General features: G+C 46.7%; 1 protein-coding gene across 1 annotated transcript in view; it reads right to left on the minus strand.

Moving 5' to 3' along the window:
• SMOX (spermine oxidase) overlaps window positions 1-21,877 on the minus strand; it is a 49,646-nt gene extending 27,769 nt beyond the window's left edge. Inside the window, exon 1 of the mRNA XM_015624928.3 lies at window positions 21,738-21,877. The gene's annotated coding sequence lies outside the window, so the exon portion shown is untranslated. The remainder of the gene's footprint in view (window positions 1-21,737) is intronic.
• Between the last annotated feature and the right edge of the window lie 3,080 nt (window positions 21,878-24,957).

Here is a 24,957-nt window from a genome sequence, read left to right on the forward strand (position 1 = left end):
GCAGTAGATTGTTATTTACCCACGAGCTGGGACTGCTGGCACTCCCAGACCAAATTCATGGTTATTCCAGTGGGACCCATCTCACCCATCATTATTTCAGGTGTGCATTTGCTGCCCACAGCCTTTCAGGGCATGGAGAGGAGGAGTGATCCATCCTGCTGACCTCTGGCATTCCTGTCTCAGCATGGCCAAGCTGAAAGGGAGCTTACAGACAGTTTAAAACAGTCACCTGACCTTTCTGAGTGCTCTGAAATTTTATTGAATCAACTGCCTTCACATTATCAAGTGTAACAGCCAGTCTGGAGGGTGAGAAATGCATCATCAACACAAACAAATTTCCTGCTGACCACAGAGACAAGCAGAAAAAATTACCAGAATCACTTTATTCCCTGTAGGTTTTTAGTTGATGAGAATTAAGCATCATCCCTGATCAGAAAGTTAAGCAATGATATTGCATGTGTTTGAAAGAAACTCGGATAAAAGCAACAAGAGTCAGCTGAAAGACTAAATGGAAGCACAAGAAATAAACACACTACTATTTCCTCATTATTTTAAGTGTAGCTATTTAAAATACTATCAACACATGAAGGGCCACTGCACACACATGTGTTTATAATGCAGGTTTGTCATCACAGCCTGGAAGTGTTTACAGAGAAAATTTGACACCAAATTAATTCAATCTAAGCAGAGACAAAGTGAGATTGAGAAACCAAGAGCAGAAGCTAGGAAAAAAATCACAACAAAAATAAAGTATCTAATTTTAACAGTGGCACTAATCAGCTGTTGAAATACTTTTCTCTAAAGACAGTGAGGATATTGGTTGAAGCTTTCAGCTCAGGATCCAATCTGTCATAAACATTTACACCCCAGTCCCAGCAGAAGACGGGGTTGTGGTGCTGGGAATTATCCTGCCAATTCAATGGAGATGGCCAGGTTTGAATTGCAAAACAAAATTTCATGGCCTTTGCACCTCAGGAATCTACCATGATGAAAACAGTAAAAAAACCACAAAAACAATAATAATAATACCAACGAACTTTCTGGTCAAGAGTTTCAAAAGCCTTTTTTCAATAGATGTAATAACCTCTATTATTTCATCAGCTGCATAAGGAAAAGTGTTTATCTAAAAGCACTGTTAGCTGAGCCCAAAGGCAAAAGCTCCATGACAGAAAGGTGACTTATTCAGCAGATGTAAAGACACTGCAGTTGTTAGGCCATTAACTCGTTACACAGCCCAGCACTGCTTTTACTGAGTGTGGCTGTAGTGAGTAACCCTCACCTAAATAACTGTAATAACAATTTCCAATCACCATCTCTAATGCACCTTTTTCCCTAAGCTGAGCGAGAAGTGCTTGGAAGGATTATTCTGGTTGGAGCAATTTTATCTCCTTTAACACCTTTGCAGGTTTCAGACTCAGGCTGTTCCCTGAGCACAGGTCAGGACAGATCATATCTGTGAGCAGATACAGAACTGAAGTGGAAGGGATTTCTGGGCTGGCTCCAGCTCTGCCTGTCAATGCCTGCCCACGCCGAGCTGTGGTTCTCCTGGCACAACAAACAAGCATTTTGTAACCTCTCCCTCCTTCCTCCTTTCATCAGCCCTCTCAGACACAAGCACATTAATCCCTACTGCCTGTTATTTCAAGATGCTCTTTCCAAGCTCTCCATGCTGCAAACACATCAGACTGGAAGATGTGTCTCTTTTTTCCCTTCTTCCTCCTTTTTAACCCAGCAGGCTGTATGCCAAACCCACAACCCATTTCAAAATCACCATTTACACCCCTTCAGGAGTGTTATTAATTGATCCCAAGTCCTCCACGTCAGTCAGACACAGGGGGTGACACCAGCCTGCTGTTCCAAGCTGCCTTTGTACAGGCATTGTGCAAACACCAGCCTGGGCCAGCTGCATCTGCAGCTCCACAGGAGCACTGGAAGCAGACACACCTCATTTACCCAGAGCTGCAGGAGCAGGGTGATGCTCTACAGCCCTCCCTGTACATACCAGAGCCCTTCCCAAGCTCATAAACCTGTGTCACCGACAGTATCACACCACTGGGATCAAGGTTAACTCGTGTTACACCTGCACATGCTGGCAGCTCACCTCCAGCTGCTGGGCTGACACCACCTGCAGTGGCACTTCCTTGTCAGCTTCGTGCTCAGCCTTTATCCAAGCCAGGATTTTAGTGTGAACAGGTGTGCTCAGCCTTTATCCAAGCCAGGATTTTAGTGTGAACAGGTGTGCTCAGCCTTTATCCAAGCCAGGATTTTAGTTTGAACAGGTTTGCCAGGTGGATTCAGCAGTCAGAACAAGTCACTCGGCCCCAGCCCAGTTCTGCTCCCCTCTTTTGCAGGCAGCTGTGTGTAGGCAGAGACCTGTTCTGAAGCAACTGAAGTGTGGGTCAGAAAGGCTCTGCTCCAAGCAGGACCATCACCAGCATGGTCCCCTTCAAACAGTGTTTTCCAATACTTGAAATAAAGGAAAGAGATGCAAAATCCCTGCTTTTCATATCAGTGAGAATTGATCCTCCTATCACCTCTTCCTGCCTGACCAGAGCAAAGAGCCTTGCAGATGCTGCACAGGGACACATGAGCCTGAGTGAGCAATCCTGCCTGGTCTCAAGGAGGTTTTGAGTGGAACATGTCCATCTCTGCAGCACCCTCTCTACTGCATCCCACACCTTTTATCCTGTGTGCCTCATCTCTGCCCACCAGCCCTCATGATGGAAACATGACCACGCTCATCTTTCTCACCATGGTGGTACAAGGGACTCAGACTGACAAAAAACAAGCCAGCACTCTTGTGCCACGAAGCAACTTGTGTCCTGCCTTGTGTTTCCACAGGCAGAACGTGAAATGAAGTGGTTTGATTTCCAGAGAGCTGCTGGAATTTATAGGGGTGCCTGTGAGAGAAAAACAAGTTGGAACTGAAGATAAATGTTACCATCCACTACAATTTATCCTTGTAAAAGCCCAAGGCATCAAGCGTGGCTCGAGGCACTGAAAATACTGATCTTACATCAGCATCTACCAGCTCCATTTACAAATTACTGACCCACCCCAGTGCCTGACACACAGGGAGTGCAGGCTGGATCAGACATCAAGGAAGGAAAGGCATTAATGACACACCACGTGTACTCTTGGACAGCAGAGTGCCAAAATGCTTCCCGTTCTTCCCACACACCAAACCTGCGGCTCGCTCCCAAACCTCCTCAGCATTGGTTTTTCAAAGGCAACAGGGACTTTCAGGCTGGCTCTGCTTCCTCTGGACACATCCCAAAAGAGACAGGGAAATACAGCATTAACCTTTGCCTGTCCAAACTCAGGTCTCCTTTACTCTGAGAAGTTGACTCTACCAAGCCTTAATTCCACTTACCCCCTCACTTCCAGGAATATCCCCTCCCTTCATCTCAGGAGAGACAGGGCCATATTAAAATTGTCTCCTCTTCCCAAGCTGGGAAGAAAATGTGCTTCCTCAGTGCACACAAAACAAATAACAAACTCTGTAAACTATTCCAAAAGTTATGAAGGAGAAGGAGCCCAAAGCTGGTGGACATTAAAGCTGGGGCCATGATTCCTTATGCAGAATACAGGCTCCCACCACTGCACTGCTGGCCCAGAAAGTGAAGCAGAAATGTTTGAGTTCTTCAACAACAACAAAAAATATTGTTCTGAGGAACGGTATTTTTTTGCAAGTATGATCCAGGACAGCCAACCCCTCTGCCTCTTTTGACAGCATCATCACCCAGGAAAAACACAGGGGGGAGGCAGAGAATAAACCAGAGCACTCAGAGAACCACTTAGGCCCAAATAGATCCTTAACCATGACATTTGACATTTCATAATTAACTCTGAATCACCAAAGATGGTGGAACAAGTTCCAGAATAAGATTTCTTTCAACTTTTGAGGCACCAGGCACCTCCTTTACCACTTGATTTTCCAGCAACACACTGAGTGGTCCCCAGAAACACTCGCCCCAAAATCATCTCCAAAATCACCATCTGGAAAAATCTCTGCACTGTTGAAGGTTTGAAAAAGATTAAAACAAAACAAAAAAAAAAAAAAAGAAAAGAAAAAAAGGGTCATTGGATGGTGCTTTTGATCAGGAAACCACTGCACATTTTTACCACTGTGATCCAACTTGTTTTAATGCCTGCAAATATCCCCTGAGTCAAATGAACTTGTTCAAAGCTGATTCACACCAAGGCTACTTTTTAAATTGGGTAGTTGTTGACAAGTAGAATATATTTAACAAGCCCCAAGCGTCTTGGCATGCAGTATAAAGACTTCCTATTATGAGCTGGGTTTTTTTTTTTAAAGGGAACATATGGGCAGAGCAGGTTGTCTGCCACAGGGCACTTCCATACAGTGCTTGGCACTGACAGAACTGCACAGATATCCAAAAAAATAAACCAAGGAACGTCACGCCAAGAACACAGGGGATGAATCACACCATTTAAAACTTGCTGATAAAATGCACCATTATGTGTTTTTCAAATCCTCCTCATCTGAGGGAAAAGAAATGAAAATAATTGTGTTCCTCTAGCTGAAGAGTACCGTGAGAAAGTGGCAGGCTCTGTGATGGGAGCAGCTAGGAAGGAACACACCTTGCTGACTGGGGCAGCACCTCGATTTATAGTGTGGGGATAAAATGAAGGACCAGAGGATTCTTTCCACCATCACAAACTCTCACTGGAGGCAGTCATCATCCCCATTTGATTTCCAAAGAAATGAGCTGAGAATGTGGTCTGGACTACTGAGTTTCTCCTGCCCCAGCATCCAACAAGGTCAGAAGTGAAGGGCTGTAGCCTGAGGCTACAGCATTACACAGCTAAAAGGAGTTCCACAGCAGTGACAGAAAGAACAGCTTTGGCACGTTCCTTGGGCAACAGAGGAGCAAATCCAGTAAATCCACTGCTCTGCAAATCCCCTGCAGACAGAACAAGCACGTGCCATAGCTGGCACATCAGCAGCCCCTTGGTTTGGAAGGTTGCACACAGGTAGAAGGTCCCACCTACCCAGAAGACAGCCCACAATATCTACCCACCACAGAGACAGCTGTTACTGCCACAACACTCTCCTGCTGTGTCAGGAGAAGCTGCAGAGTAGGGGGACACCAGTTGTATCCTACCTGCTGCAGTGACCAGGATATTCCCATCTTAACCCTGGTAACAGAAATCATGATCTAGCCAAGAACTCCAGTGCCTTTGGTTTCCAAATCCTGTTGACCACCAGGGATCTGCCAACAGCTGGCCAGAATCTAAAACAGTGCATGAAGCTGCAGTTTGGTTCTGTCAGACTCTGACAGGACAAAGGGTTGACAGCTCAGGAACAACTCAGTTGTTGGACTGAACAGGACAAGCAACAACCAGTCCCAAACTGGCCTGCCTTCCCTGTGTCTTTGCAAGCTTGCCAGGCTCTGGTGGAGCCTTGGTGGCAATTTTTCCCTATTTCCAGCTCCTCAATCACACTGAGCATTGGGAGGTATCTGCCAGTCTCACACTCCTGGCAGAATCAAAGCTTGTTGTTTCAGGACTGTAGAAGGAAGGAAAGACAGACAGTAAACTACGGGGAAAAAAATAAAAGGTTGTAAGTTAAAAACACTGGCATAACTGATAGAACAATGCTGCAAACAAGTTTCCTGCAGAAGTCATATTCCAGCTGCCAAAAAGAGCTGTACCCTATCCCATCTGCATAACCTTGAGATCTTATCTCTTTCACCCTCCTTCTCTCTCCAACTGTTTGGGAGTCTTAATTCATAAAACGAGCCTTAATTAAATAGGAAATATGCCTGTGTTTGCACAACTCAGAACACAATTGTGTCTCAGTCAAATAAACACTGGTGCCCATATTACACTTGGGAATTTGCTGTGGTTTGGGGTTTTAAATTCGTTGCAGCAAGCTTGGGAGAAAAGTTTCAACAGGAATTTTTTCTTCTCCTCCCATCCTCTGTACCAGGAGGGTGAGACAGAGAACAAATCCCCACGCAGAGAGGCTCAATACTGGTTCCAGCTGTATGTGTACATGAGGATCATTTCAGGACACACCATATGAGACACGATAGCCAAAAGCAATTATTTTTCCTCACCACTTCTCAGAACCCAGACCTACCAAACTGCCCTGAAATAGCAGCACAGCTCTCGAAATAGCATTATTTCTTCTTTTTTTGAAAGCAACACCCACACTGAATCTTTGATTTAAGCCATCCCCAAGCAGTTACCACATTTTTACCATTCAAGCCACAGGGAAAATCATTAAATCCAACAGCAACACTATGGGAAGAGAACCAGAATTAGAAAAGCCAAACACCGCATGGATTTACTCCCACAGTAACTGGATCGACTTCAGCCTGAACAGACTAGATGTGACTCCAGGAAAAATATGTCTCTCCAGGTGCAGCTGTATCAAAGAGACTTTCCCTGGGCTTTGCTGGAGCATTAAACAAACCACATGTTCCAGCTTTGAGGCAGCAGACACGTACTCAGGGCTGGCCTCGGCACGCTGCGACTCACGCAGCCCTCTCCATCCTGCTGTCTGCACAAACACACCCCAGGAGCAGCACACAGCCCAGGGCAGGGGAATTCAGGTTGGGAAGCAAGTCCTCAGATCCTGAAGGCTGGATTATTGCTGGCAGACTGGCTGTCTGGTCCCACCAAAAACTTCCCTTGAAGAAGATGGGAATTTTCCCCATGGGTTTGAGTATGACAATAAGAAATATTTCAGTATAAAAGCAAAGAGATTCTCATCACTACTGACTGTCTGCATTCAGGTCACCTGGAGATATCCAAAGGAAATCAGTACTGCTATAGAAAATCGCTTATACAGGACCACATCCCTGCTGTAGAATGACAATTCCCCCCGCTGAGTGATTTTCCTCCTGAGTGCAGGGGAATGGAGCAGAGAGCAGAATTAGCCCATGAATCATGGAATCACAGAATAGTTTAGGCTGCAAGAGACCTTTAAAGGTCAAACAATACCAAAGACAAGAAATAGAAGGGTGAAGAAAGAGATAAAAACACAACAGTGACACCTTCACCTTTGTTCCCATCTTGTTGCAAACTTCAAAACAAAGCCCGAGGATTATTTTTTGTCTGGAGATTCCAACAGAAAACCTCCTCCAGTCGACTTCTTGTGCTTTGAGGTTTTAAGTGCCTTGCAGGCAAAGAGGAGCCTGGAGTGCTGTGGGATGCACTCCAGTGATGGATTACCACTGCTGCAAGGTGCCTTTCATTTCCCCTGACACACCTGAACTCAAAACGTTTCTTCTCCACAACAATCAAGAAATTTTACCAAAACAAAGGGAAGTTTACTTTAGTATTGATCCTCTGCATGCAACTGTGCCTCAAACAGCTTCACAGAACTGAGATAAAATGTTGCTCAGAAAGGGAATAATTAAATATCACAGGCTGAGGAAAGAAAAAAAAAAAAGATGTATTTTAGATCTAAGACATTTTTCACAGAGCAGGAAGATTTGTCATATGGTGAACAGTAGAAACTGTGAATTGGGACACTTGTGATTTATCTCTGCTTCCACAGCCTTCCCATATGACTGGGGTAAAAGAACCACAGTCCTACCCATAACTTGCTCAAAATAAAGCACAATTTCAACGTGTTTAGGTGGGAGCTCATTTTATTCAGCACACCACGCTTGATCCTTTCAGTACCTCAGCTTCACCGAATGTAAAACAGCACAAGCACCTGGCTGTGCCAGAAAAGCATTTCCATTAATGCCCTCGATGAAAAGGCATCAGTGTAAGGTATTAAATCCCTACCAGGACAGAGCTATGTGCAAGTCAGATGAGATAACAAGCCAGTAAATTTCAAATCACTGCTTGCATCCATCCCATAACTACATGCTGAAATCCCTCCAGCTAGGCTGGCGTGTTGGCAGGAAAAAAATTGTCATTTCTAAATTTAGCAGACACCTCAATCATTGTGTGATGCTTCAAAAGCAATGGAGATGTAAAGTGGAATTTGTAGGACACCATTTAAACTGAAATGAGAGCTCTGCTCACTGAGCAAAGGCTTTTCTTAATTCCCTTCCTGTTTGGACAATTTGATCTACTTCTTTTTTTTCCACTACAACCACAAAGGTCTGTCCTGCAGTGAATGGATAGGCTTTTTTCTGGGATAACTTCCAGGTTAAAGAGAAAGGATTTACACTTGAATGAAACATAGGCACTGTATTTGGAAAATTTGTTTTGAAAACTTGGGAAGGAAGCAAAGCCTCCTTCATTTAAAAAGGGACTCAATTAACATTCTCCAACAAGTCTTCCTATCGAAAGGACAGTATTTGCTGGGGAACATGTGATCTGAAACTTGTTCTCCTCGCTCACAATGTTCCTTTCTGAAATACAGGGCACTGCTTTGGAGAGACACGAGGATCTTTGCACAGCTTTCCAAAGGACTGCCTGTCACAGGCCAGGCCTTGACTCCAGACATCAGATCTTCTGTGACTTAAGCTCAGGAAACTCAAAATAGTACTTAAAGATCCTAATGAAGACCTAGAGTGACACAATCCTACTGTGGCTCCCTCTACAAGGACAGCTCATCCATGTTCTGCCACAAGGGTGAGATGAATCCGCGGCATCACAGATCTCACCTCCTCACTGTCCTCAAAAAACACATCTTTAAAACTTTCTGGAAAGAACACACTAGAGATCAACCAAGCAGGTGTTCTGCTTTTGATTCCTGCCTGTCTGGGTGTGGGTTTGATCTGCAGCAGGCAGGGGCCACACAGGACCACCGTAAGGGTTCTCTTGGGTTTGAAAAGCAATCCTGTAAGTGCTGGGCGTGTCTAGAAATTGCCCATGCAGGAGGAAGAAAACAACCCATGCCATTATTTTTTTTCCAGATAAAGAGGGGGGAAAAATGCTACTGACAGTTTAATATGCACTTTTATTTCTAAATTCCCTTATCAACTGCGTATGACAGAGCATTCTTCACTCTTTAATAAGTACAGGCTGAAGTTGAGCCTGACTTGAAGTTGATGACGGATTGAGTCCACGTCAATACCCAGCAGATTTGGATAGGAGATAAAGACAATATTGGTGTGTATAGCTATACAAAACACGCTATCAACATATCCAACACTTTGGGGAGACCATCTGTAGCAGCCCACTCCCCTTCATTTCTTCTGGATGTTTCCAGTTGCAGCATGACCCAGGCACAAGCAACAGAAGGGAAGAGTTACCTGCAGCTACCCCCCCCAGTGCCTCAGAGGGACAACATGAGCTGAACAAGGACACAGGCTCTCTACAGATCCTGTCCCAGGAATTTGGCTGCTCAGATGTCAGCTACCCTTTGGAAAAAAATACTGGTTTTCCCTGCTGATCATGCTTTTAGTGCAGGCACTAGATCAGGTGTGAATAACCACAAAAATTCTTCTGCATTCTATCACTATTCTTTAGTTCCTCCATCTGGGAGTTTGTCCACACCAACATGGACCAAACACCCCACGGTGTCTTCCCTTCATCCAAAATAAAACAAATTCAGGGGTTCTGTTTTTAAATAACATTTTCCATGGGAAAGTCAGCACGCTTTACATTCAGAGTGCAGCAGAATAGTTTCCTCACACAGACAAGTGTCTCACTCTTAGCCCTGGTTGGTCACAAACACAGATGACAGGACAAAGCAGCAGAGGATCCTCTGTACATCCCACACAAACCAGCCACGAGGTGCTTTGCACAGCTGGGAATGAGCTGCTGGGTGATAAACACGCTTAACGGAGTTTACATTTGCTTAAGACACTTACAGATTAAGAGGTTGGCTCCTGTCCTTCCTGCCAGCTACAGAAAGATGCTGGACAGCAAAAGGTGAAGATACTTTTCCTATGAGGTTAAGCAAGAAATAAATGTGAAGTTGCAGGCATCTCACACGAGCTACAGAGCCAAAAGTTGGGCTCAAGTTGAGGTTTCTGTGAAAAACCTTCATCAGTCAAAAGGAAATCCAGAAAATACATGGAGAGGACACACAGTCACTCTCTCATTACCTTGAGCTAAAGATCCCCTTGGCAGATCCATCTCTTGCACCCAGAAATGTCCCTTGCAGATCCCTTCTCCTGACAATAGAAGAGGTGGTGCCAACTCATGAAATGTGCTCATACCCACATCTTCCACAAGAATCTGACTTAGGTTTCACTGCACCTTTGGAAAGAGGCAATCCACTCCAAAAGTTTAAAACTGGCTAACTGCAGTAACTGCATTTTTTCAGGAAGGAAAGGGAAGAGTATTTAATAATCAGATAGCTTCTCCTCATACAGAAATGTGGAAGCTTTCTGATCCTGTCCACTGTGTATCTGCATGTACTGGAAACAAGCTTTAGGACCCAGAACATGCTGCAAAGTCCAGCATCACACAAACACACAGGATGCTTCTCTCTGTTCTATCATGTTGGATTTAAAAACAGGTATTAAGTTATACTGCATGTTTTATTAAAAAGAATTTAGAAAGGGATCTAACTACTAGAAAAAGTGTGCTTTTGAAGGTGAAGTTGCCTGGCCAACGTGGATGAAGTTTAAAGTGCTGTACCTCTGTGCTCTGGGACTTCAGCACTGATGTAAATGCTGCAGACACAGGGGCTCTGCCTTCAGTTACTGGGACTGAGGTGATGGGGACACAGCCCCATATTTACACCTCTGCCCCACTGTGCATCTTCTTGTGTCCATTTGTCACCGAGCACATCTTCCCCTCCCCGCTCCAGATTAAGCTTAATATACTTATGCAGTTGTGAAGTGTCCTGCCTATTATCCAATTAGGCACCTAACGAGATCTGAGTAACAGCACGTAGGCACTGATAACTGCTGCCTGATATCAGTACAGATTAGACACGTTCTTTATGTTCCCAGCCCTTGCAGAAAAAGGGTAGGGATTCGTTCAAAGGCTGCTCTGAAGAGACTGCATTCAGGTAATTGTTTAATTTTGTTTGGGATCCATAAACACATCGCATTTGTTTCCTCTTGATCTCCTGGAGCTGTCATGTCACAACTGTCCCGTCACAAAACTCCTGATCAATCTGCTGTGACTTGCCCAGTTGAACTTTCAGTGTGGACAGGGGCAGGACTCATCACCTCTATGGTCCCTTCTAGCATCAGAAATCCATGGAGCAATAAAGGATCTGTGCATCACTAGGAAAAAATGTACAGGATTGATAAAGAGATTCAGAAATGCAATCTTTATTAGCTCTGACGCTGTTCCACACGACATTCCTGTAAGATCCACCTAAGAAAACATTCATTAGATGTAATCACCATAAAATGGCTGCATAATAACATCCTTATTGGAGCATAATTATCAAGGGTTTGTTATCTAAATGGGGGGGGGCACTGGAAAGCAGGACCAGCCAGGCATAAGAGCTGTGCAATATTTTTATTACCAGTAGGGATGACAGACTGGAATGTATGGCCATAAACATAACAGATGATTCAGCTGGGAGGATTTGCAAGCAGCATGGTGTACAGATTTCAGTTTCTAAATGAGCTTCATGCACTGGTCCAATATCAGAATCAGGAAATAATCAAGAAAGAGAAGCCCCAGGTACAAATACAAAAACAGGGAGCAACTCTCTATTCAGCAACTCTCCAGAAAAAGCTCTTAGAGGGTCAAGGTAAAATGTGAGGTTAAAAATGTCCCACAGATGCATGAAGGCAAAGCCCAAGGGATGAGCCAAGGAAAGCACTCAGCTATGCCTTGCAAAGCTCTGCCCTGAGCTCACTGCCATGCTTTTTGGAACAGCAGACCTGAGAGTACCCTGTGGAGAGCAACAAAATTAAAAAACACCAGGTGTGAGATTTAGCTGGATCCATTTAAGCCAAAAATGTTCCTAAAAACAGACTAGTGCAGACAAGCAAGCAGGACACAGCCTGGGGGGAGATCTCTCCTTCCAAATCCAGCAGGAAAATTCAGAGTTTGGTTCCCTTGAGTTGAACCCTGTGGCTTTAATCTCTGTTTGAAAACAAGATAACAGCCATCAATGTGGGTAGAAAGAACAAGAGTCCAGGGCTTACCAACATAGAAAAATGGGGAGATACCAATTGGATGGGTCAAACACAAAGCTTTAAACTGACAGAGGGCAGGAATAGATGGGATATGAGGAAGAAATTCATCCCTGTGAGGGTGGGCAGGCCCTGGCACAGGGTGCCCAGAGAAGCTGTGGCTGCCTCTGGATCCCTGGAAGCATACAAAGGCCAGGCTGGACAGGGCTTGGAACACCCTGGGATAGTGGAAGGTGTCCCTGTCCACAGCAAGGGATTGGATGGGCTTTCTGGTCCCTTCCAACTAAACCTGCCTGTGATTCCATGACTCTGTGGCTCAAATTTGCTTGGATCACTGAGCTGCAAAGGCAGCAGCCAACAGCCTTGAACACCTGGTGTGGGAAGGGAATGAGGGAATGGGGTTGTTGAACTTGGAGAAGAAACAGAGTTTAGTGGGGGATCCAGTTACTGTCTTCAACTACTTAAATGAGGTTTACTGAGCAGATGGAGCCAGGCTGGACAGCAGAAACAAAAGAACAAGAAACAATGGGAATTACTGACAGTGGGAGAAATACTGATCAGACAGCAGGAAAATATTCCTCACCTCAAGAGCAATAAGCATGACATCAACCTGCCACTCTTGACTGAAAAAGGTCCAAAAAAGTTCACAAGAAACCTACCTTTGATCCTGGCCCTGTCTGGAGCAGGAGGTCAGATGAGAGAGCTTCAAATCTCCTGTGCCACCTCACTTACTCTTCAATTCTAAGAAATCTTTATCAAGGAACACTGGAAAAAGGATTTTGCCCAGGAGTCTACATCACTCTACACCTCTTTGGTGCATGTAAGTACTTCAGACTCTAAAGCTGTCAATAAAATACCTTCCACATGACTAAAGATCCCAGTGTCTGCAACTGACAGAGCAAAAAAAAAAGTAAGGAATGAAACACCAGAGCTTTCACTGCAATTTGAAAGAGAACAAGATAAACTGGGGACTCACATTACACAAGTTATCATACAAAAACTCTGCAAGAAAACTGAGGAATTCAAAGATACATAGTGATCAAACAAAAACAGCCAGACGGCTCCTCCCTACCTGCTCTTCCCACAGCAATAAACACAAGTTAATGCCAAAAGATGTTTCAGACCTGTCCAGACCAGCCTTCATTTTGGTGAGAGCTTCTTCAGTTGTCTCAGGACAAAGGCTCTCTGTGTGCAGACAAACCTTTCACACACACTTCCTACTCTCTCCCACTGAAAAGTATAATAGAGGTGTTAATAGATGCAGAGAAAATACCTAGAACAATACACAAAGGCAAGTTTATCTTTTTTGGAGAAAAAACCCAAAGTGAAGGAGTTTTCCTTAGCAAATAATGCTTCTAGTGCTGGCTGATCTGTTTTCTGTCATGTTTTATATTTGAGTGATACCTCTCAGAATAATCTTCACATCCACTTTTTACCAGCTTTAGAAATGCATGAATAGCTGAATCCTTCAGGGAAACAAAGGGACAGTAGGTACAAAATCAGATGCACAGAGTGTAATCACAGCAGGGAGGGAGAAGGGAAGGTCACTCCTGAGCTACAGCTGGCAGATCAGAGCAGGAAAGCACAATGGCTGAGCTGTAATCGAGCTAATCGGGGGAAAGCCTCGGTCAGGGCAGCTGGCAAGGACTTCCTTCACCTTACAACAGGAAGGAATTATTCTGGAACAGTCAGAGATCCAGAACACATCCCTGTGGAAAAGACAGCACTTGGGCAAGGAAAGCACGTGCTCTGTTTTTATAGTTGGAAAAGAGACAAAGCCATAATAAAACTCTGCATGACAAAACACTTCACCAGTGCTCTGTCCAAAACTAAAATGCATTCATCACACCTCAAAAGTCTACTTGAGAGTCACAAAATGGTGTTTGCTGGCTCAGTACACACATGTATCAGACACAGCACTCCAGGCAAGTTTTGGAGCCTCCAGCTCAAGGAAGACACGGCCCAGAGATTCCCAAAGGCAGCTCCAGAGGATTGAACAGCTCACTCTGTACAGTAACAAAAGGGCAAGAGGGCAGCAATTCTCAACTGCTGCACAGAAATCCAAGTGAGAAACTAGGAAAATCTTGGTAATGGCAAGAACAATGATGGACTTTCAAGGATCACCCAGGGAGGATGAGGAAAGTCCATCACTGGAGGCTTTTAACGATGGCTTTGGACAAACATCTGCTGGGAAAGTTTAGATAGATCTGACCCAGCCTTGGGGCAGGAGGTCACATTAGTCAACTTAAGGTCCCTTCCAGCCCTGCAGTTCTTTGCTTGTAACAGAAATATGACAACAGAACACGTCAGCAGCAGCCCCAAAGCACGCAAGCCTCTCAAATATTTCCATCATACATTGGAGAAACACTGTAAGATCCCACGTGCAGCAGCTGCCTGTTCTCACATGGCACCTTCTCCCTCCATTCCTAGAGGAGCAGTTCAGGGAGAACACAAAGAGCTGGATTCACAGGACAGGCAAGGGAAGAGGAGCTCCCCAGCACAGCCTTCTCCCAGCACAGTCCCTCTCACATCCCACAGCATGGGGACAGTTATTAACAGGAGCCTATCCCAACTGTCCCTCCCATCTGTCCTCTCACCCTGGTCTCAGCAGTTCTCTCTTTTCAGGCCTTTCTTCTGTTCCTCCCTGGAATATTTTCATGTGTAAGATCTTCAGGACTGGTTCCCTGCCCCGGATCTCACCCCAAGGGAATCAGGGGACAAAAAGAGTAATGACCCAGTGCTTCACTCCAAAGCCCACAGTCACACTCAGCCCTTTGTCAAGTTCTCTCAAAGCCCAAACAGAGACACCAGATGCCACTGTGACACTGGAGCAATGATGTGAGCTCCCCACGACTAGGAAAAGACATTTAATTTAGTCTGCTGGGACGACTTTATGCTCCTGCAAGCATTAATGAATGGTACGAAGTGTCCCGTGGGGTCAGAGCATCTGAGCCACAGAGTGTAAACTGCAAACACTCAAGTACCAACTTTTAGCTCAGGGTTAAAGCTTGACCCATCAACGAGGTTTTAGTAATTTTTGCTTCCTTGTGTGCTGCCCCACAATCCTCTTGGTCCATTCTTGAAAATCCAAAGTCAACTTACAAGCTCTGTGTATGGAAGAAGAAGAGAGGAAGGTGACAGAAGCGATCCCAGGGAGAAATACTCACACGTGTTAAGTTTCTGTGAGCACATCTCAGCTATAACCAGACGTGTGTGTGTGTTTGTCAGCACACCCTGGCACATCTGAGGGCACAGTTATGCAATCCCAGAAAACTTAGGTCCCAGTTTGTACTGTCCTTAAAGGACAGCGCTGACTGTACGTGTAGTGCTGACAGCAGCAGTCATGGGATGGGCCAGGGATTGGATCCAGCTAAAAAATAACCCCATAAAAATAATAATCTTCTGCCAGGTATGTGGGCTCCCTGACTGAGATCTCACACCCAGAGTCACAACAGAACATGCACAGGAACAGGATGACCCCTTTTCCTAGAAGTAGCTTCTTAAATCTATTCAAGTCACCCGGCTGGAAAGGAGTTATGCAAGAGAGGAAACAAGCAGTCGGAGACAGGACAGCTCAGAGAAAACATCTCAGGGCAGCTCCACTCCTAAAGCCAGGCTCTTGCAAAACAACCCTTGTGCCAGCTTGCCAGGCTTTCCCAAAGGGTCTGTGAGCTTCAGGAGTTCAAGCAAAGGATTACCAGGCACATCTTCCTGGCAGAATCCTCTGGGATCACAGCAGTGACTGATTGAAAAAAAGAAAATCCTGTTAGAAGAAGACTGGAGATCAAAGCAGGAGTTTACATCCATATCCTGGAACATGCATCCCATGGGACAGGAGACTTTTTAATTCAGTTTCAGACTAAATGCCTGTCCAACAGAAACATCAGGTGAGCACGCTCGAATACTGCACCTCTTCAACCTCTTTGGAAGAAAGCCCATTCCCCACCTGCCCTTACAAATTAATTTAACTGAATCAACTCTTATAAAGGAAAATAAACTCCTTTCCTATGCAATTCCCAGTTTAGGAATAGGCTAGAACTATCTGCTTCACTTAGCATGAGGCATTTTCTGCCTACATCAGCTACAAGGGAGTTTGAGTAAGCACTTCACGATACCAATGATCTAAAACCAACATGGTTTTTTTCCCCCCTTCTCAAAGTGTGCAAACATGACCATATCCTGTCCAATACTTCAGTCATTCCAAGCATGCCAGCAATCTACACTATTCCATGTCACCCAGCTCAATCTTGAGGACACACTTAAGGAAAATCTGGCATCATGCAGAATAATGAATGGTGAAGAAATTAATAATTAAGTATCCATTCTTCAAAAGTTATGTACATTCATTTAATTTTCTACTTCATCAGCCAGGAAAACAAATAGTTTCTTATTTCTTAAAAGGTAGTTCCTGCCTTTGAACTCAGTGAGTACACACACACCCTAAAAGCGGAATTAAATGAACTTTTCAAGCCATTAAAAAGCTTTGCAGTCCTTGAAAGACCTATTGGATAAAAGCAACGAAAGTTACCAAACCAAAAATTCCCTATCAGCTGAAATTGTCTAGGTTTACATCAGTTCAGCTCTTTAGGACCCTCCACAGCTGAGATCTCCTCACTCCCTTTCTGGCACAGATCTGTTCTGTGGCCCCCAGTGCTCCCTCCATCCTTCTGCTCCAGGAAGTGAGAAAACGTGGTCTCAGAGCATGATGTGTTAAACTGCCCCAAAGAGGGAATATCCAACAACAGCCGTGTAAATCACTACTCTGGGGCTGCAAAATCTGTTTCCCTTAGACCCAGCAAGCTGCCAGCCACCATCATTTGGAATTAGAGAGCACCAACAATAAGTGCCTTGTTTAACTGAGACTTTAAAGCAGAGCAGGGTAGCAGAGAACTACCCGAGAATAGCTCAGGGTTCAAACTCCAGCAGGAAAAGCAAGGAGGGGCTTTTTGACCCCTCTTGCATTACATTCCTGCTGCTGAGCTCATCAGAGAAACCCAGGCCTTTCTCAGAGCCAAACCAGTCCCTGCTGCATCCTTACAACTTCCATCCCATCCTTACAACCTGATGGCCCTGGCCCCAACATGTCACAAAACAAAAACTTCATGTCACCATGAAAAATAACACCAAAACTGCACTTAAAGCCAAGGGCATGATTAAAATTCACCAAACAACACCACATTCACTGCATTTAAAGATTTCCAGAGGAAAAGGTCACCGGAATATAGAGCATATCTCCCAGAGCTAACATCCTTGTCATGCTGCTGTCGGGCTCAGACAGCAAATGCATTGTTATAAAAACTCTGTGTGCTGTGCTCTCCACAGCTCAGGGCTGCTGGCTGAATCACAGCATGGTTTGGCTTGGAAGAGACACTGAAGATCACCTCATTCCCACCCCCTGCCATGGGCAGGGACACCTCACGTTATCCCAGGTTGCTCTAAGCCCTGTCCAACAAGGCCTTGGACACTTGCAGAGGTGGGGCAACCAGAGCTTCTGTGCCAGGGCTTCATCACTGTCTGACTAAAGAACTCCTTCCTAATATCCAATCTAGAAGTCCCTTATGTCAGTGGGAAGCCATTCCCTCTTGTCCTGTCACTCCAGGGTCTCATCCAAAATCCCTCTCCAGCTCTGTTGGAGCCCCTTTAGGTACTGGAAGGTGATCAAAGGCAGGCCCAGAGCTTTCTCTTCTCCAGGTGGACACCCCCAGCTCTCTCAGCTACCCACCTGCGCCTGTTCCTTCAGCCTGCAGCCCAGCCCTCTCCCAGAGCCCCTCAAGGGCACTGGCTCTCGTGGAAACACAAAAACAGGACCTCAAGCTAAGGTTCCTTCAAAGCCACTCTCCAGAGCAAAGCCACACACCACGTGAAACACCTGCACCACACCAATGTGCTCCTCAGGTGTCACCACGCTCATGGGAGTTGCCACAAAGATTTATTTTCCACGTGGTTCATGTTCCCACCCATGGTATTTCTGGAATCTTTTGTTAAAACAAGAAGAAACCACTGAAATATTAGATATAAAAAAAAAAAAAATTAAAAAAAATTAACCCATTTCCACGGTGACTCCTGTAAACTCAAGTTTTATTACAGTGCACACACCCACGTGCCCCCAACACGGAATGCCCAGACACAGCAAAGCCAACACACCAACACAGCCAATGAAAACAGAACAGAAAATCAAGGTAGCTGAAAATTTTCATGTTCCCTCAACAGGAAGACAACAAAGATGACAACGCAGTCTGGAAACACCACAAAGGTGGTTTTGAAGTGTCACTTGTAAAACCACTTGTGTCTTAGGATTCCGTAATTTGATGAATTGGTTGCATTTGGGATTTTTTTATGGTTATGCTTCTATTCCCTATTCTCATGGTGGGTTGCCATCTCCTTCCCACATTACTGCTGTGCTTAGATCAGTTTTTGCATGCAAGCAGAGCAGGACAGATCCCTCAGCCACACCTTAAAGCCAGAGGTTTAGACTCTCCTAAGAAAGAAGAGTTCAAATCCATTCTTCACCCACATCAATTCCAAGAGGAGATCTTTACAGCTCTTTTATTTATTATTTACCACTCTGGCACAATGTTTTAGCTTACCAACAGAACTAAAAAAAAACGAACAGTAATTTAATTTCCATAGACTTGACTTCATTAACTTCTAGAGAGGACAAATGTTTGTGGCCAGTGGAAAAGGGTATTTCTACATTTTTCCATTTTCTGGTCTGTTAATTACAATTACTGAGAGAAGGAGACAGCGGAGAGATTTGCGAAACACAGCAGGCTGTGCTTTAATACTTGTGAAAACAACAGAGAAAATAACTTCTCTTTTCTGTATAACCCAATCATACAAAGTAATTCCACATACTTCAGAAGTCAGCATCACAATTTTCCTTAGACAGTCACTTGGGCCAGCACGAATTTAGTTGGAGAATCCCAGATTTGATTAGAAGGGATTACTTTTCAGTGAGATGACAGGGACAGAAAACATGAAATGATGGAAGTGGGGTTGAGAGACAGGCAGATACACTCCTGAGGTTGGCAGTAAGACACAGGAATACTCCTCCAAGCTTTGGAGGCAAAGATGGGCAGGGGTCTGAAAGTTTTTGAGGATGGATGAGTGAAAGAAACCCAAATTACACTACTTGGTTAAGGTGGAGGTCAGTAAAAGCATCATCACACCTCTTAGATGCTGTAGGGAGCCCAGAAACCACCGTGTCTGCTGTTTGTAAGGAAGGCCAACAATTTGACAGAGTTCTCCAAACTCTACCTCAACCCTCCAGTGCCACCAAGTCAACTGAGATTCCTCCATCCCATTAAAACACGGAGTTTCAGAGACACCACAACTAGCTTGCGACACTTTGGTGGGAGAGACACAACGGGGAGAAAGCTCTTCCAGCTCAAAACAGAGAGAGACAGCCATGAGTGCCCTCAGCAGCAGCAGCAGGGCTGAGCACACGGGACCCCAGGACACGTGCAGCGTGTTTGTGGTGTTCCAGCCGCACACTCCAGCGTTTCAGGAAAGCGTGGCATAAACCCGAACAGCTCCAGAGCCGCTGCTCCACGGAGCCAAAGGACAGAGAGGGATAAACCACCCAGCACCCAACATCAGCCAGCATTTTTAGCATTTAAAGCCTCAGACCTCTACACCCCTGTCCACACAGAGCTCAGCCAAAATACCAGCTGGATGCTGCTCCAAACCCAGAGAAGTCCAGGTAAACATTAGAACAGCCACACAGTGATTGGGATCCAGGCACTGAGTCAGACCCAAGGCTGTTGGATTTTTGCCAGCTCAGTAGTCAGCCAAACAGGCTTCCTAGTCCAGCTACCCACTCCACAACAGTGGCACGAGGGAAAGGCAGTGCTGGCTTTTTTTAGAGGCACAGCCAGCTGAAACCACAGAGCTTGCTTCTCCCTAAAAAACACGGTACATCTGTTCCACAGCAGTGCCATAAAAGATTAGTAAGTGCTGGCCTAACAATCTGGAAAGGGAAAAGGACCTAGGAGAGCAAAATGTTATCACTAAGTCAATAAAACAACATCTGTAAAGGACTGAGAACATAACAGCATTCTTGCACAACACACAGAAATGCTCCTGGGCTGATTTCTTGTTCTCCACTAAACCTGTCTGGTAACTCTGGGAACAGGACTGCATCCTACAGGCTACGGGAAAAGTGGATCAACAGGGTGAGCTAAGGACAGGGCTCTGGGCTCAACTTTGTTTGTGCAGGATCACAGAGTGGACATGTGTTAGGCGATACATATGGTTTCACTTTTATGTACAGCTCATGTCTACATCCAATATATCAGGCAATTACAGCTGGTCCCAGCACCACGGTTTGAGACAGCATGTCTATAATCCACGGAAAGCATTTTTTGGGATGAGCAGCTCAAGGGTGCAGCAGAGCAGCACTCTGTACGGGTTTAAGAATGTAAATAAAAGCTTTGTTTTGAGGTCAGTTTCAGTAACTGACAATTGGCTGTGTGCATTTCACTACCCGGCATTCAGGACTAATCTCTCATCCACTACACGGATCTCAAAGACGGAGCAGTTCTGCAGAAGTCGATGGATTCGACTGAAAACGCCAGATCGGTGTGAACCGCCAAGCCCCCGGTATTGTAACAGCTTTGCATAAACACGAAAACAGCAGAAACACAAACAAGCTGGGAGCGAGGCTTCGCCGCTCGTCATTCACATCCCCGGCACGGTGACTTCCCCACTTCACCTCTCCTCTCGGTGTCATCGCCGGGAACGCCGAGGCGGGGAACGCGGAGGCACGCGCGGGCTCGTGTCACATGCGGGAGATCCACCGACATCAACACACGGCAGGGGGAAAATAAACACCCAAACCACCCCAAAATCCCAACACAGCCGTGCGTGCTCTGCCCTTAGCCGAGAGAGCGATCCTTTCTCCCACGGTCCCCATGGAAAGCGGTAGGGATGGCACCTGCTCTGCACCTGGGCTGGGGTGCCAAGGGGCGGAGGAATGAGGGACAGAAAATTCTTGGGGTGGTTTGGGGTGAGAGGGATGGGGCAGAGCGAGCATGCCCTGGAGTAGTTGGGGGAGGTGGGACTGTGGGATGGGGCACGGGGAACGGCCCCTCAGGGTGGTGGTGTGTGGGACGGGGCACAGGGCTGGCTCCTCCGGGATCCCGTGTGGGATGGGACACCGGGCTGAACCCTCAGCGTGGTGTGTGGGACGGGGCACAGGGAATGGCCCCCAGAGCAGGTGTGTGGGACGGGGCACAGGGAATGGCCCCCAGAGCAGGTGTGTGGGACGGGGCNTGGGACGGGGCACAGGGAATGGCCCCCAGAGCAGGTGTGTGGGACGGGGCACAGGGAATGGCCCCCAGAGCAGGTGTGTGGGACGGGGCACAGGGCTGGCTCCTCCGGGATCCCGTGTGGGATGGGACACCGGGCTGAACCCTCAGGGTGGTGTGTGGGACGGGGCACAGGGAATGGCCCCGAGAGCAGGTGTGAGGGACGGGGCACAGGGAATGGCCCCCAGAGCAGGTGTGTGGGACGGGGTACAGGGAATGGCCCCCAGAGCAGGTGTGTGGGACGGGTCCCGGCTCTGTGCCCCCAGACAAAGCCCCCCGCCCTCTCCCCGCCGCTGCCCGGGCGCTCAGTGCGGGGACGGAGCCGGGCAGCCCCGCCGAGGCAGCACCGGCCCTCCCGCCGCAGGTGCCGGCTGAGGGGACCCAGGGGACCCTGTGAGGGGCCGCTCCGAGGGGACCGGGGCCGCCGCCCGCCGCGTACCTCTCTGTGCGGTGCGGTGCCGGAGGGGACTGTCGGGGTCGGGGCGCCCGCCCGGCTCTCGCCTCGCTGCCTCCCGCGGCTGAGCGGCTCCCGGCGCGGCTGAGCGGCGGCTGCGGGCACTGCGGGCCGAGAACCAGCGCCGGCCTGTTTTCCAGCCGCCTCCCCTGCGGCCCGCCCCGGCTCCGCCTCGAGCATCCCCCGCCTCCGCCTCCTCCTCCTTCCCCTTCTCCGCCTCCGCCTGCTGCGCCGCTTCCTCCGCCCCGCTCCTCAGCCTGGGCGGCTTGAAGGTGGAACTCTGAGGGTATCAGCGCTTATTTGGTGAAACAAGCATATTAAACCTAATTTTCTTCCTAAGCGGGACGGGTCTTTTTCGTCTTTTGCGGTTGCCGCTGTACTCTAAGGCTGCTTTGATACGCCTGCTCCGGGGCGTTCACCAAACTACAGAGCAGACCCAGTGTGGAAAATAACTTAATTCCTGCACATTTGTTTTTTTTCCTATTCCTGTCCAGACAATGAAATTGATCTCATAGGAGTCCACCTCACAATTAAAGCCCAGCCTGTGGACCAGAAAAACACAGCCCACCACAATCCTACCCAAACACCGTCACACTTTCTTATCTCTCACCGTCTGGTTTCTGCCACTCACTGATAGCAGTGTCCACGCAGTTGCACGAGGCAGTGTGATATACTGGGAAAAAACTTAATAGAAAATCAAAAATAGGCGTAGCTTTAAAATTTTCAGCTTGAAGGCCCCTAAAATCTATCAAAGGACCGTCTTCAACATATATGTATAAACATTATAATATATATGCAATGTAAATATATGTATACATAATACATAGATATACACTATATATATACTATAATACACAATTGTTTATAAATATATATTTAGAAAAAATAAGCATTTTTCATGTGTGTGTGCATATATATCTACTAAATGTATATTGGACACCTCATCCCTGGAAATGTTCAAGACCAGTTTGGACAAAGCTCTGAGCAACCTGGTCTGGTGGAAGGTGTCCTTGCCCATGGCAGGGGGTTGGAACCGAGTGATCTTTAATCTTCCTTCCAACCCAAACCATTCTGCAATTCTGTATATAAGAATACTTTTAAATGGCTCTGGGAACAGAGCCTGTGCCTTGGACAGTTCTTCCAAATGGAAAGGAAAGCCAAGAAATTCCAGTTCTGATGTCACAATTTGGGAGATGGTGCTCAGAGCCCTAAAGCAAAGGGAAGACATCCCTGTTCCTTCTGAATTTGATGCCTTTCGTGCAGCTGCAGGGTAAAAGTCTCCTCTCCAAGCAGCACAGGTTTTATCCAAGCAGCAGCCCTGTAAACACAGGTTTTATTAAATTACAGCTTCTTTCCAAAAAGGGTTTGTGACCTGGATTGAACAATGTGTAACTCACGGGATGCGGGTCCACCATGGAGCTGGAGCACTCAGACATCCCTCAGCCTTCCCATTAAATGCTGGCAGAAGCTGCTTTTGGATGCCTGGAGGGAAAGTCTGGAGGAAAGACTGCGCCTGGGATGGAAATCAGTCATGTCTGCACGCTGCCTTCAAGCATTTTAAGGTTTTATAAAACACACTCAGCCGCCTGCCAGAGGTTTGCACCTGCATGGCTGGGCTGAGGTTGCTGAGCCAGCCAAAACATCTGGGGAAAACAGCAAGAATAACATGGATTTGGGGTTCCCAGCTTCCATCAGGTATCAGACAGCTGTGAAAACTTTTCAGTTTCATATATGCAGTGCTTGCAGGCTGTTTTTATCCAGACCCTGAGCTTCCCTGACTGCCCTTCAGTGCTGCCATCACCACTGGACTCAAAACCCTTCAGAGCCCCTCAAAGCACCCAGATGCTGAAGCCACTGTAATTTTTGACAATCAGAATAGGACAAGGGACAAAATAAGAAGGATATAAAGCTATTAGAGAGCATCCAAAGGAACAGCATGAAATTGGGGAAGGGTCTAGAGGGAAAGCCTTGCAAGGGGTGGCTGAGGTCCTTTAGTTTGTTCAGCTGGAGACTGAAGAGAGGCCTCACCATGGTCTGCAGCTTCCTTTGGAAAGGGATTAGAGAGGCAGCTCTGATCTGTGCTCTCTGGTGACCACTGACAGGACCCACGATAATGGAATGAAGCTGTTTCAGGTGGAATTTAGTTGGATATTAGGAAAAATCCACCCAGGGGATGCTGGTACTGCCCAGGCTCCCCAGGGAATGGGCACAGCCCCAAGGCTGCCAGAGCTCCAGGAGAGTTTGGACAACACTCCCAGGGACATAGTGGGATTGTTGGGGTTGTCACGTGCCAGAGGAGCCAGAAATCAGACTGATAGTCCTTGTGGGTTCCTTCCAACTCAGGATTTTCTACGATTCTGTGGCCACACACTGTTTGGGCTGTGGTTTGTGAGCCTGCCAGCCATCAGGGCTGTCCCCATCCAGCACACCCCAGGAGCCAGCCTGTGCCTGGTGGTGGGCTCTGTCCTCCCACACGTGCCTCACAGCCTCAGCACTGGGTCTTCACCAAGCCTACAGATGGAAGCAGAGCTTTGAAAATTAAAGGACTTCAGGGAAATGAGCCATATCCCTGTTCTAATCAGCTATATCGGGAAAGAGAGGAATTGGCAACACAGCTGGAAAGAGCAGCCTTTCCCACCAGACCGGACAAAGTCGGAGGTGATAAGGAAATAGGGACAGTTTGATGGTCCAGCTTGGAGATACTTATCTGCAGAGGATGGAGGGAAAGCCAGGATTTCCTGCCTGGAGTCCTCAGCATCTCACAGAGCAACACCTGCCCCTCAGGGCAGCCTGAAATCCAGGCCGTGTTTGTTCCTAGCCAAAAAAGAGCCACAAAGGACAGACTGGTGCCCCCTGTACCCACAGAGAAGCTGAACCATGAGGGGTGCTTGTCATCCAGCAGCTGGGAAAGCTGGTGAGCCAATTCCTACTGAATGGCACTTCTATTTCCTCCACAGCAAATAAACAACCGTGCTGCAGGGCTGCACCAGCTCTGAGCTCGCCTGGCTGCAATGTGAAGGATTTGAGCTAAATCTAGAAAGCTCTGGGTATTAGGAGTCCCCTGGGCTCTACCCTCTTTCTCCAGTTTAAATTTGGCAACAGAGTCAGCCATAAACCCTAGGAATGCTTGTGAGGCGTTTTGAGGGTACACAGAAATGTAATTACCTGTGGGAAAATAAAGCTAAAATACCTTGAAAGCCCATGT

Source organism: Parus major, chromosome 4 (assembly GCF_001522545.3).
Source record: "Parus major isolate Abel chromosome 4, Parus_major1.1, whole genome shotgun sequence".
Lineage (NCBI taxonomy): Eukaryota > Metazoa > Chordata > Aves > Passeriformes > Paridae > Parus > Parus major.